At 48.9% G+C, this 12886-nt stretch overlaps 1 protein-coding gene and 1 long non-coding RNA gene across 8 annotated transcripts in view; both read left to right on the top strand.

Moving 5' to 3' along the window:
• Positions 1-12886, top strand: part of VAV3 (vav guanine nucleotide exchange factor 3) — a 258222-nt gene that overhangs the window by 187758 nt on the left and 57578 nt on the right. The gene's annotated exons all lie outside the window — the stretch shown is intronic.
• Positions 6316-6888, top strand: LOC135973037 (uncharacterized). Its single transcript, XR_010589727.1, has 2 exons — positions 6316-6450; positions 6611-6888. It is a non-coding gene; the product is annotated as an uncharacterized LOC135973037 (long non-coding RNA).

Below are 12886 nucleotides of genomic sequence, written 5' to 3'. Positions count from 1 at the left end.
GTGAGGTGGTCTCATGGTAGTATCCAGGCACACCAGTTAGCATGACTGGTTTTCTTTGCTCAAGGTCCAGAAGTGGAATAGCCACAGAGCTTATCTGTGTGTGGCTTGCGCTGGTACTACTGATCCTTCACTTTTACACGTAGTAAAATCACTCACAAAGTTAATTAAATAAGAAAAGGAGAAGGGAAAGAGAGAAAATTTGGTGTTTTAAATGGAAATTTAAGACCCTTATCTGGAACACTGCTGGTTGGTGCAGCTGTAATAATGCAGAGTCTCATTTTTATTATTGATGTGGTTTTTTTCCTCTTCTTTTGAGTTTGTTCAGAGCAAAGTACTTACTTAACCTGAGGGTAAGCTTTCAGGGGTGACAGGATATATCATATAAGGTGTGATGTAATGCTGGTTTTACAGGTTTCCATTGCAATTATACACTGTCCTCAGGGCAATCATGTTTTCCATGTATGCCAAAAGCATATAAATGTGCACTGTACTAGTTTCTTCCACTGTGAAAAACAACACTTCTTTGATACAGACTAAGACCTGTAGCAATTCATTGCTATTACAGAAGTCCAGGCTAATGCCACTGTTATTAATGGTCCCCCTACATTTTCAATCTAACTCCCTAAGAACAATAACTGTGCTGTGAACATTTGTTCTTGGATGAAAAATTAAATCTTTTCCTTTTGGGGGGAAATTTTCTATGTTCCAGTAGTAGATAGAACTCACCAGGGACTAAGATACAGTGCTGTTATGTGAGGTCACTGCAAGAAGGGAGAATAGATAGAGACTTGCTGGCTTGAATCTATAGTAACAAAACAGTCTACATCAAATCTACAGTAACAAAACATCCAGCATAATAACATTGTTCACATGGAAAAAAATCTTCCAGTATTGGGGAATTATATATGAAAATACATATACTATACTTAACAGGGGGAAATGTGCATGTGGGGGTCTCTAGGGAGTAGTTACCTATTTGCTATGATTGACTATTCAGTAAATTTCCCCATAAATGACCCACATTTGGAAGAAAGTAACTGAGGATCCTATGCACAGTCTCATGAAATGTTTCTATTTTGTCTTGAAATTGAATTGAAAGAAATTTTGTAGAGAACCTGAGCCCAAAGTAGGTCTGCAAACTGCTTTTGTCCTAGTATGAGTTTGGTTGCCATCTGTTTGATCTATATTGCTAGGGCTGATTCAAGATATATCTGAGGACATCTGTTGTGGTGTCAAATGAGGAGATGTGTCAGGGATTTTTCCCAAGCTCTGGCCCCATTTGTTGCCAGAAGTTATGAGACTCTGTAAGTTCCTGTAAGTTATAGTAATAGTGTAAAATCTTCTTTGGTGCCTGCTGAAGAGTTGATGGGTAAACATTTTCAGGTGCAATTTTGCAGGTTGTGTCCGTTCATAAGTGTGGATCAAGTCATGTTAGTCTTTTTTGAAAATGCATTAGGTTGGTAGAGCTATTAGGCTGAGATTTTCAAATCTATCTAGGGAATCTGGACAGCCAAATCCCATTAAAATTATCCAAATCCTGTAGGTAGTTATGAAAATCTCAGCCTTAATGTTTAAAAAGAAGCTTAATTTTCATTGTCAGTGGAAATCTGTGCTATGTGAAATTTATTATCCTTTTTGTATGTTGCTTATACATCACATATTGCATGTAACATGTTCTACACTGTGTTACCTCTGATGGCCATTTGGAAACATCAACACAGAATGTGGGCATCACCTCATAGGTGGGATGGATGTATACTACATGAACAATGTATAGTACATGAATATTTACCATCTGTCTTGTACTCTGCCCTAGCTCTTAGTACACCTGTAGATGAAATTTCAGGTACCAATCAGTGTTATTTGCATATCTCTGAATGGAACTGGATCAGATTGTCTCAGAATTTACTTGTTACTATATGCCCCTTTGTAGCATTCAAGAGGAGCACTTTTGCTCTCTGTCCAAAATCAAACTTCAGGGAGTGGAAGGAGCCTTGATTCTTCCTCCTGTTGGCGTGCCATTTAGGTGACTTTTAGGACATGGTGCAGACATGTTCAGTTTGGGTCTTTCCTTAATTTGGGCCCATCATCAGAGAGTGGAGCAGGGAGAGACAGAGATAGGATGTGATTTTTTGCTGAATGTGAACAGCATTTGTTCATTTTAATTTTGGTAATGTGTCTACTTATAACTGTGCCAGGCATGATACAAGTAAACTAGATCTGAACATAGTCTAAAATTTTATGAACAATTTTTTTCTAAAAACAAAACCTGCCCTTTTCACAAAAAATGAATGTTTCATATTTTTTTTTTTTACTAACCTGAACAAATTAAAAATTAAGGGTTTTTTTCAGCTTATCGTTTTCCATTTCCATTTCCCCAACCTTTTCAGTGGGAAAATGAGAAAAGGATGGGGGGCGGGAATGATAAACTAGATAAATAATGTAGGGTTACCATATTTCAGCAAGCAAAAAAGAGGACGGGAGGAGCCCCGCCCTAGCCCCTCCCACTTCCCGCCCCCCCAGAACCCCCAACCCTCCCCCCGTTCCTTGTCCCCTGACTGCCCCCTCCTGGGACCCCTGCCCCTAACTGCCCCCCAGGACTCCACTCCCTATCTAAGCCTCCCTGCCTCTTGTCGCCTGACTGCCCCAACCCTTATCCACACCCCCACCCCCAGACAGACCCCTGGGACTCCCACGCCCCATCCAACCACTCCCCACCCCCTGACAGCCCCCCCCAGAACTCCCAACCCATCTAAACCCCTCTGCTCCCTGTCCCCTGACTGCTCCGATCCCTCTCCGCACTCCTGCCCCCTGACAGCCCCCCCAGAACTCCCAACCCATCTAAACCCCTCTGCTCCCTGTCCCCTGACTGCTCCGATCCCTCTCCCCACTCCTGTCCCCTGACAGCTCCCCCCCAGAACTCCCAGCCCCCCACCCCCCCGCTCCTTGTCCCCTGACTGCCCCCTCCTGGGACCCCTGCTCCTAACTGCCCTCCAGAACCCCACCCCCTACCTAAGACTCCCTTCTCCTTGTCCCCTAACTGCCCCCTCCTAAGACCCCCCCCCCAACTGCCCCCCAGGACCCTACCCCCTACCTGTACCCTGACTGCCCAAAACTTTCTCCACTCCCCCCCAAAAGCCCCCCCCCCGTTTCTTCACTGCCCCCTCCAGAACCTTCCTGCCCCCTGGCCCCCGTACCCTGCTGCTCAGAACAGGGTGTTGGGCTCTATGTGAGCCGAGCCGGACACGTGGCTGCGCTCCCCAGCACAACAAAACCCGGTCCCTGGCCCTGCACAGTGCTGCTGGACCGGGCTGCAGGGGAGAGCTGCCGGCTCAGAATGCAGGGCAGATCCGGCTCCTCTACAGCTGCTCGGGAGTCCAGCCCGGGACTTTCCTGCAGCCCTCCCAGCTGCTCGCTCTGCTCTGCCGGGGGAGGGGGGAAATCCCGGACATTTTGAGTGCTTTACAAATTCCCCCCGGACGCTATTTTTAGAACAAAAAGGAGGACATGTCCGGGTAAATCCGGACGAATGGTAACCCTAAATAATGACTACATTTTTCAGTTTCATTTAAATGTGAAAAAAAAAACAAAAAAGGGGGAAATGAAGAGAAAAAAGCTGTGGAGGAAAGGTAGAAAAGCAGAAGAGGAAGGAAACCCGTAAACTAAATAGGCTTTTTCAATAAAAATCTTCATGATTTTAAATGAGTGAAAAATTATTCCTCTTCTCTAAACTTGCAGAATTGAAAATTGCTTGGAAATGTTCAGATTACAAGAAATGTTTTACATTTTTTGACCAGCTTAAATTATAAAACCTGGTTTCTTTTCACTGTTATTGCCTATCCGTGGAGAGATTAGCAATTTCTCAATCAGAGGATGATTTATTTAGCCATAGCCAAACAATAAGATGGAAACTGGATACTGTACAACCTAGGGTTAACTTTTCAGCTGTGCACAGTCCTAGCTGTGGATGAGCCCATTGAAGTTAATGGGAGCTGCAGATCTAAACCTCAGGCAGCACTCTGGAAATTTAGGGCTACTGTGCAAAATGGTTCCAGGAAACCTCCCCATTAAAACAGGTTCAAGAATAATGAATCATCCTCTAGTCTCACTGACAAGTGTCATTTAAAGTAGCAATCTGAAGGTGTTCATTGCTTCTTTATATGCTGCAAGCATTCTATAATATAATTTCTTTAGCAATTTAGCCCAGACATTTACTAGTGCATTTGGGATGGCCTTTAAGGCTTTTGTTAGAAGGAAATTTACTACTTACTCATTGCATGAGAAACAGTTAACAAGGAAGAGACATGTGCAGTTGAAAGAAATGATTAGCAAACTTGAGGTGCAGCGGTGCGACAAATCCACTGCTAGTTGCGATAGTCTAGTGCCTATGCACTCAGTACAGAAATCCGCAGTCATATACCTGACAGCATGCATTACAGTTTTTTATACAAGGTGACATGAGCACCTTGAGGGATTTAGCAGGATGTCTAAAAGTAAACAATAATCTAGTATTTTAAACATAATTAGGAATGAACATAAAATTATTCAGATCAATCCTATAATTAGCAAAGAATTTTAAAAACAAAAAGCTCCTTTCAGCCTGCTGTACTTTTTATACACTGGATTTTAAAACTCACACAATTATATGAAACATGCAAAGCTTTTATTTAGAAGTGCAGATAGTCCTATAGGCAGTGCGGTGCTATGATCATGCTAATTTCCTAACATGTAAGACAGCTACCTTGTGTTGGCTAACTTTGTTGATAGTTGATTTGAAAAAGTAATCAGAGTGATATCCTCCTTCCATGCATGGATGACCTAGTGGGAAGATGACTATTTCTCCACATAAAATACCATGCAGCCGCACTAAGGTGGCCACTGGCGCATCCCCAGAATACAGGAGATCCCCACTCCCATTTGCATGGGCCTGCCCCTGCCTGTGCCACTCCTCACGGGATGCCGCTCCCATGTCAACTGGTGTCCTCCTGCATTCACATAGATTTGTATAGTTCACTAAGCCAGTGATCATCCCCTCCCCGCCTCAGGCCAGCAAAATGACCGCTCTGTGTTGTTGGAGAGAGAACTGCCATGGAGCAGTGTGCCATACTGCAAAGGGAACATGGAGTACTTCTCTAGGCAACCTAGGGTTGCCAGGCATCCAGTTTTCGACCGGAACTCCCAGTCGAAAAGGGATCCTGGCTTCACTCAGCGCCGCCGATGGGGCCGGCTCCAGGCACCAGCCGACAAAGCATATGCTTGGGGTAGCATCTTGGGGTGGTGGGGGGTGCTCAAAAACACAGCACCTAAGTTTTTTTGGTTCGGTGGGGCGGCGCTCGAGGTTTTTTGTTTGTTTCAGCGATGCGGCACTGGGGGGGTGGGGGAGGCGGAGGCTGGCGCGGCACTTGGGATTTGGGCGGCCCAGTGCTCGGGGGGAGGGCAGGGAGTTGGGCGGCTCGGCGCTCGGGGTTTGGGTGGTCTGGCGCGGCCTGGTGCTCGCGGGGAGGGCGGGGGTTTGGGCGATCCGGCGCTGCGCTCGGGGCGGGGGGTTGGGCAGCCCAGCCTGGCCTGGCGCTCGGGGTGGGCGGAGGTTTGGGCGGCCCGGCCCGGCGCTCGGAGGTTTGGGTGGCCCGGCGCAGCCCGGCCTGGCGCTCGGGATTTGGGCGGCCCGGCGAGGCCCGGCGCTCGGGCGGGAGTTGGGTGGCCCAGCGCTCGGGGTTTGTGCGGCCTGGCGCAACGTGGCACTCGGGGGTGGGGCGGGGGTTTGGGCGGCATGGCGCTCGGCGGGAGTTTGGGCGGCGCGGCGCTCGGGGGGGTGGGGATTTTGGCGGCCCTGGGGGGGCGGGGGCTGGCGCGGCACTCGGGATTTGGGTGGCCCAGTGCTTGGGGTGGGGCGGGGGGTTGGGCGGTCCGGCACTCGGGGTTTGGGTGGCCTGGCACAGCCCGGTGCTTGCGGGGAGGGCGGGAGTTTGGGTGGCCTGGCGCGTGGGGCAGGGGTTTGGGCGGCCCGGTACAGCGCTCGGGGCGGGGGCGGGGGTTTGGGCGGCCCGGCCCAGCGCTCGGGGTGGGCAGAGGTTTGGGCGGCCCAGCACAGCCCGGCCCGGTGCTCGGGGGTTTGGGTGGCCCGGGCCAGCAAGGCCCGGCGTTCAGGTGGGGGTTGTGTGGCGCGGCCCGGCCCGGCGGGGGTTTCGGTGGCGCGGTGCTGGGGAAGGGGCGGGGGGGTTCGGCGGCACGGCGCTGGGGAAGGGGCGGGGGGTTCGGCGACGCGGCGCTCGGGGGTGGGGGGTGTTACGGCAGGGTGGCGCTCTTTTTTTTTTTTTTTTTTTTTTTGCCTGGGGCGGCAAAAAAGTTAGAGCCGGCCCTGGCCACTGACCGGGCTGTTAAGTCCATTTGGCAGTGCAGTGGGGCTAAGGCAGGCTCCCTGCCTGCTCTAGCTCTGTGAGGCTCCTGGAAGTGGCCGGCATTTCCCTCCAGCTCCTAGGTGGAGGTGCAGCCATGGGGGTTCTGTGCGCTGCCCCCGCCCAGAGCGCTGGCTCCACAGCCAGGGGCCGGTGTCTGTGGACGAGGGCAGCATGTAGAGCCGGCTGGCCGCGCCTCCTCCTAGGAGCTGGAGGGAAATACTGGCTGCTTCCAAGAGCTGCCTGAGGTAAGTGCCAACCTGGAGCCTGCACCCTGAACTCTCTCCTGCACCCCAACCCTCTGCCCCAACTCTGAGCCCCCTTCTGCACCCAAACTCTCTCTCAGAGCCCATACCCCCTCCTGCACTCTGGATAGCTCAGTCCCAGCCTGGAGCCAACACCCCGCAGCTCCCAGCCCCATCCCAGAGCCTGCATCCCCAGCTAGAGACCTCACCCTCCCTCGCACCCCAATCCCCTGCCCAAGCCCGGAGCACCCCCCCCCATACTATGAACTCCTCATTTCTGGCCCCAGCCCCAAACCCGCACTCCCAGCCAGAGACCTCACCCCCTCCTGCACCCCAGCCTGGTGAAAATGAGCAAGTGAGCGAGGGTGAGGGAGAGCGAGCATTGGAAGGAGGGGGATGGAGTTAGTGGGGGGCAGGGCTTCAGAGAAAGGGTAGGGTGGGACGTGGCAAGGGTGTTCAGTTTTCTGCATTCGGAAAGTTGGCAACCCTAGAGCACCCCCTTCACTCATCTCACTTACAGCAAAGCTACCATTGTGCCTTCTGAATTTTGAGCCAGATGTCAATTAGTCAGTGGTGCAGAATTTTCCCCGAAGTGTTTAAATGAGTTTAGAAGTACTATAGGAAATAGCAATATTCGTGCTTTGTACTTATCTAACACCTTCCAGCTAAGGATTTGACAGAGCTTAGCAAATGTTAATTACTCTCTTTGAGTTAAATATGTATAATCTCCATTTTACAGATAAGAAAACTGAGGCACAGAGAAGTTAAATATTGTCTTCAGGGTCATGAAACAGTTCAGAACTTTTGACTTCCAGTATTATGCTTTCACCATTAGGCAGTGCCACCAGTACCTGAAGTCACATCATATGCCACCTTGTTAGAGGTATGGTGTTTAGCATTAAAGATTCAGTATTGACTAACAGCTGCCACATAGGAGTATGTTTTGAGAAGTGGATGGTTCTTAATAGTGACCTCACAGGACTGCTCTGGCACTTGTGGATGCATCCTACAGCAATCTGAATTTCGTGGGAAGACTTCTTGTACAGTAATTCACATGCAAGGATGTCCACTGACAGTGTGATCTCTTGTTATATTTCATAAGAATGTATGAGTGTCTTGTGCCATTTGTACCACACATTCTGCTGAGTGCCCCACTGACTAGTTAAATGCGGAACACTTACAAGGGGAGATCAGAAGTGCATATGTGTGGTACTAAATTAAGGCAATAGGGAGATTATACACATCCCAGATTTGTCTCTTCCTCATTTGAGGTAATAGAACAATTTAGTTTAATATGCTGCAATGCTAGTTGAACCAGCCTAATACTGAAATGCATTATACATTCTAGCTGGACAAAAATAGTTTTTTGTACAAAAATCAGAGTTAAACATCTAAATATTTATTAGAGGCCTATCCTTTACCAGTGATTTGAAAGAGACCATACATAGAGATTTCTGTGAAGATGTTTGTCTGCATTTTTAAACTGTAACTCAATAGTCTGTTCATTAGCTCATCAAATTTTGATTCTAGGCGCCTTTCTAATTGCCTTGTAAGTATGTTACTTGCTGTGTCATTTTATTGTGTGGGTATCATTGATGTCTTTTGCTTTAGATAAATATTCCAGATTGTATAGCATGTGGGCACATGCAAAGTTGATGTTGTAGGGTTCCATTCCTGTAAATCCTTACTCACATGAATACATGTTACGCACTTAAGTATTCTCATTGACTGTTGTGGGATGAATAAGATCCTGCACTGTGAGTATAGTTTTCTGGCCTGGGCCCTGAGTTAGTAACAGTCCTGGGTGGTTAGACATTGAAATCTGTAAAAAGGTTCACTTTGGGGTATAGACAGAACATGAGAAAATACATAAACACCATGAATAGCTAATACTTAGTAAGGAATGGGAGGAAAAATCATATTCTCATATGGGTTAAGAGATGCAAGAATTGCTTCCTTATGTGCCCCTATTTTGATTTATTTTAAATGCATATCAATAATTCTCTCACACATTATATTCTAACTAGTGCTCTTTACCCCTTCCTCACCTTCCTACACATTTCTTTCTATTTGGAATTGGTGACAGTTGCTATGATCATTACCTGGGTGTGATAAATTGCATAGCAATCTTCCCAGGAAGATAATGTTCCCATTGAATATGCTTAGGGCACTTCAATTCAAGAAAACTTCCATTTTTTCAAGAACACTAATTAATTCTGCTCCTTTTTACATCTAGCTCCACCCTTGTTTTAAATTCCTGAATGATGGTTCATGTGGTGTGTTATGGTGCATTAATTTCAATGGGAGTTAGGCACCTCAGCACTTTCAAAAATCACACTAGGCACCTCTCTGGATCTTAAATTGCCTAAATACCTTTAACAATCTGGACTTCAAAGCCTAAAGATGGATTTAGGAGCCTAACTTTAGGCACTTGTGTTTGAGAATGCTGGCCTAGCCCAGTTGTGAAAAGGACTGCCAGACCTGGTCACAGATGTGCAGTTTATGGATCTGAAAGGCATTTTTTTTCTAGCTTCCCTACTTTCAGAAGGCAATCAATCCATTGGTAAATGCCAAAGTATGGTGCTTTAATGAACAGTTTACATTTGGTTATGAAGAGTTGGTAAGAAAGTGAGTGGAAATATGAGGGGTTATGTAAGAGTTGAACTCCAAGGCGATTCTTTCACGTATTCCCAAAATATGTAGTTATAGCTTTACACACCGAGTGCATGTATGTTTAGGGATTTGTGACTCTTGGACCACTTCCAGTATGTGGCTCAGGAGACATATACTTATTAAAGTTAGGTAAAGCCCATTATAAAAAGCGATCTTGATTTGTCGCTAACTAGTGGTGATACATGATGGGGAGAATAGGTGGTAATAATTGCAGTTGGGTTGTATAGGAGTCAATACATTGTTTCAGTTGCCCTATGAATACCCGTTCCCTTGCTAGCATTTGCTCACATTTGGCCTTGCTTCAATATAACTCCATTCAAGTAGACTTTCCAGAAGACTCTGAACCCAGGGCTCAGTTTGGGTGGATTATCTTAAATTGAATTTTTCTGGTGAATTGACCTGTTCTGAATGTTGTTAAAAAATCATTGCCAGTGTGCATGGGATGTGGTCCCATTTGAATCTTTCTTCTAAACCATCTTTGGTCTATTAAAAGCTTTTAGATGTTAGGGCACATGAGGGATCTTGCTTAATTTAATATAAATCAGGTCAGGATATTTTGAAAAGAAGCTTTGGTTTTGGGTTACTGCATCAATGCAGCTCTTAAACTGACTGTATTTATCCATCTGATCATCTGGCAAATTGAAATCATGCTGACTGGTTTATTTTCCCAAATGAATGTGCATGCTCTTCCATCAAGACGTTTTGAGGGTGGTGATGGATTTGAAAGGAAACGTCCATTATCTTTAATGAGGATTTCCTGCATAAATCTACCAGATCTGTATCAGGGAAAACACTCTGTGCTCCCCAGATCTTCTATTTCAGGCTCTCTGATTACTGAAAGGATTAGTGCTGGGACAACAAAATAATTAAGTTCTTCTTTGAGTGCTTGTTCACGTCCATTCCAATCAGGTGTGCGCGCACCGCGTGCACGGTCATCGGAAAGTTTTCCCTTAGCAGCTCCCATCGGGTCGGCTGTGGAGCCCGCTGGAGCGATGCCTTCATGGCACTCAATATATGACCCTGCCGACCCACCCCAACCCCTCTTCAGTTCCTTCCTACCGTCCATGACCGCCGTTGGAACAGTGCTCACTTACTCAGCAAGTACTCCCTTAGCGTTCTTCTGTTAGTCATTACAGCTTATAGTTAGTGTTCTAGTTAATGTAGTATAGATAGTTTAGATAGTAGGTTGGGAGCGGGGTCTCTCCCCAATCCCTAACCCCCCTTGGAGTCTGCGGCATGCCGTGAGCACAAGGCTTTAAGCCCTGCAGTGCTTGTATAAACCTATGCCCATCAGTGACTCCCACAACTCTTGTTTAAGGTGTCTGGGGGAAGTGCACCAAAATGAATGGTGCAAAATCTGCAGGGCTTTTCATCCAAGACCCAATAAGGAGCATGATTTCCAACTAAAACAATTGTTAAGGGAATCTGCTGTCCGCTCACAGCTGACTGCAGACCGCCAGGACCCGGCACCAGGTGCGCCCGTACGGAGTGCTCCAGCATCTGTACGCAACACGGTGCCGAGGAAGGACTGTACCACAAAAGACCCTCAGCACCAGCACTCCCTGGCACCGCACCGAGGGATAATGGCCCAGCACCGCTCAACTTCCCTGGTGCCACACAAGAGACACAAGAAGACCGAAAGAGGGCACTCGCTGGTACTGATATCTGTGGGACAGTTAGGAGATGCACGGGCGCACCCCAGAAAGGACCCGGTGCCAAGTCAGCACGAGTCGGTGCCACTGACTTCAGTACCCCACAGGGAACCATCAAATCCGGCACGTAGCAACTCTTCGACAGGGCAGTGCCAGTTGGAGGTGTTAGAGCCACCCTCCACCCCGGACACTTTTGAAGCCGCCAGAGACCTCATCAAGATGACGGCTGGACAGCGCCCAGCTCTCAGGAACAAGCCTCCGGTGCCGATAAGATCAGTATGGTCTAGAGGCAAGGCCGCTATGGTGTGGCGCTCGCAGTCCCCGGCTCGGCACCATACCCAGCGCCGCTCTCAGTCACCTTCGCCGCGGCACTGCTCATCGGCACCAAGCCCCACGAGAGCACCTCTGACACCGGCGACGCGACACTCCCTGTTCCCAGCACTGAGGCCAGACTGATCCCCGGTGCCAGCAGAGGATCAGCACCGACCTACAGCACGAGGCATTCAGCCTTGATCGCCGGCACCAGATACCCGCTACTGGTCCCCATCACTGGATCCCAGGCACCGGTCCCCAGCGAGATCATCCAGGAACTGGTCCCCCAGTTCATCACGGCACCAGTCATCGGTGCCTGGGCCCTTGCACCACCATGGTCCTCGCAATTGGTATCTGCTTCCTCGGAGTCTGATGCCAACTTGTACAACTCGATGCACAGTCAACATAGGTCCAAGAGACGATGAAGGAAGGTGCCGCCAGCCTGGCAGCTGCAGTGGCAGCCCCCGGCTCAGTGGCCCTTTTGGACCCCCTGGGCTTACCATCAGGCCCAGGGTACCTTTTGAAGGGGGTTGAGATCAGTAGCATCAGAACACTGGTCACCCCACTCTCCTAGGGACAGGTCTATGCCTCGGGGATCCAAGGCTACTCTGTCCCAACTGCCCCTTCAGTCTCCAGTTTCAGCAGAGGCGACCCCAAAACGGGACCAGTCACAGAGTCCGGATACAGCATCCCAGGCACTAGCTAACCGCCACAGGGGCGTTCACTGACCAAGAGGAGGTCAGAGAATCGGAGGGGTAGGAGGACCCGGTACCCCCTTTGGCTTCCTTGTCCTCTTCCCTGATGAAGCTGTGGCAAGGGCGTCAGCTTCGGGCCTTCCTCCGATTGACCATAGGGCACATCAGGACCTCCTTAGGCGGATTGCCCATCACATGGGGTTGCAAGTGGAGGAGGTGGTTAAGGCCGAGGACCCCATTGTGGATATTCTCGCTCCCAAAGGTCCATCACAAGTAGCTCTGCCTTTGATCAAAACTGTTCAAAACAACATAAAGACCCTGTGGCAGACCCTGGCCTCAATTCTGCCGACTGCCAGGGGTGTCAACCCAGAGCAACAAGAAGTGCCCAGTGTTCTGCTCCTTCCAGAAACACAGTCCGGGTTCAATCATGGATACATTTCTGCTACCCTGGGGACTGCTTCATGTATGCCTTCCCATCGGTCCCACTTGTACACAAGATGCTGCTCAAGATCTGCAGGGACACAGTGGAGGTCATTCTGCTGGCCCCTGCGTAGCCCGTCAACGTTGGTATACCACATTTCTGTAGCTGTCAGTGGACACCCCAATCATGCTACCACTCTACCCCGAACTGATCACTCAGGACCAGTCGCCTCCATCACCCAGACCTCCAGTCCCTCAACCTCATGGCCTGGAAGCTTCATGGTTAAACCCCATGGAGCACCTATGTTTGGAGCCGGTAAGGGAGATTCTACTCGGCAGCAGGAAACCTTCCACCAGGGCTACTTATCTAGCCAAGTGGAAGAGATTCACTTGCTGGTGTGCCCAGCAACACCCCCCCCCACTCCAGGCGTCTATACCACTCATCCTGGAGTACCTTCTGCATCTCAAACAGCAGGGCCTAGCTGCAGCATCCA

Source organism: Chrysemys picta, chromosome 8, assembly GCF_011386835.1.
Source record: "Chrysemys picta bellii isolate R12L10 chromosome 8, ASM1138683v2, whole genome shotgun sequence".
Lineage (NCBI taxonomy): Eukaryota > Metazoa > Chordata > Testudines > Emydidae > Chrysemys > Chrysemys picta.
This window is presented reverse-complemented; position numbering and strand designations above follow the sequence as displayed.